This window comes from Myotis lucifugus, unplaced genomic scaffold, assembly GCF_000147115.1.
Source record: "Myotis lucifugus unplaced genomic scaffold, Myoluc2.0 scaffold_0, whole genome shotgun sequence".
In the NCBI taxonomy this organism is placed as follows: Eukaryota; Metazoa; Chordata; class Mammalia; order Chiroptera; family Vespertilionidae; genus Myotis; species Myotis lucifugus.
This window is the reverse complement of record NW_005871048.1, coordinates 713,613-715,100: the sequence shown is the minus strand read 5'-3', so window position 1 is coordinate 715,100 and position 1,488 is coordinate 713,613. Positions and strand designations below refer to the sequence as shown.

The 1,488-nt window shown below is 43.8% G+C and overlaps 1 protein-coding gene across 6 annotated transcripts in view; it reads right to left on the bottom strand.

Moving 5' to 3' along the window:
• Positions 1–1,488, bottom strand: part of ZNF3 (zinc finger protein 3) — a 10,819-nt gene that overhangs the window by 7,868 nt on the left and 1,463 nt on the right. The window lies entirely within an intron of this gene.

The window sequence follows — 1,488 nt, the reverse complement described above, 5'->3', positions numbered from 1 at the left end:
CTGATAACTCTGTTTTTTATCCCTACTAATGTCCCCAATACCCAGCTACTACAACAAGCAAAAGAGATCTTTTCTCTGGCCCTAGTGAATAAAATGTAACATTAACACCTAATCTAAGGTTTGATCTCGGGTAAAAGTTTCCACTTCACTGAATACAGTGGCAAGAATCAACAGATCTAGACCCTGACCGGGTAGCTCAGTTAGTTAGAATGCCATCCTAAATACACCAAGGTTGCAGGTTCGATCCACGGTCAGGGCACATACAAGAAGCAACCAATGAATGTATAAATAAGTGGAACAACAAATCAATGTTTCTCCCCTCCCCCCTTCCCCTGTCTCTTTCAAATAAAGAAAGAAACAGATCTAGAATAGATGCAGTAGCCACCCGAGCATCCTTATCCTCAAGCAAGGAAAAAAAACACACAACACTCTGGATTTTGTTTACCCTCCCCCTCTTTACTTATTTGCTCATATAACAACAAAGCTGAGTGCCAACTATATTGCAAAGCTCTACTAAAAGGAGTAAGCCGAAACCGGTTTGGCTCAGTGGATAGAGCGTCGGCCTGTGGACTGAAAGGTCCCAGGTTCGATTCCGGTCAAGGGCATGTACTTGGGTTGCGGGCACATCCCCAGTAGGAGATGTGCAGGAGGCAGCTGATCGATGTTTCTCTCTCATCGATGTTTCTAACTCTCTATCTCTCTCCCTTCCTCTCTGTAAAAAATCAATAAAATATATTTAAAAAAAAAAAAAAAAAAGCCAGGAACAATATTTGCTGTATCATCACAGACTGCTGCATTCACATAGACATAAAAAGAGGAGGGGCCTGCCCTAACCGGTTTGGCTCAGTGGATAGAGCATCGGCCTGTGGACTGAAGGGTCCCAGGTTCGATTCCAGTCAAGGGCATGTACCATGGTTGTGGGCACATCCCCAGTAGGAGGTGTGCAGGAGGCAGCTGATCAATGTTTCTCTGTCATTGATGTTTCTAACTCTCTATCCCTCTCCCTTCCTCTCTGTTAAAAAAACAAAAACAAAAACAAAAACAATAAACTATATTTTAAAAAAAAGGGGGGTAGGGGCCCAGTCTGAGAGCCACTGAGAGTTCAGAGAACTCTAGTCTTTGGGCAACAAAGGGGTATAAAATGCTCACTACCAACACCATTACACAGTGAAAAGCATTTTTAAAAAATATATATTTTTATTGATTTCAGAGAGGAAGGGAGAGGGAGATACAGAAACATCAATGATGAGAGAAACCTGCACGCCCCTACAATCTGGCATGGGTCCTGACCTCCCAGTTCATAGGTCCACGCTCAACCACTGACCCACACCAGGCAGGCTGAAAAGCATTCAATCAGGTATGAGCCAGGCCCACCAGCTCAAGGTGGATAACTACCCTCTTGCCACTAACACTCTCCCAGCGAGTCCCTTTAAACAATGTCTCGTAGACAAGCAATGTTTGGTCCTATCAACAACTTACAATTCAGGA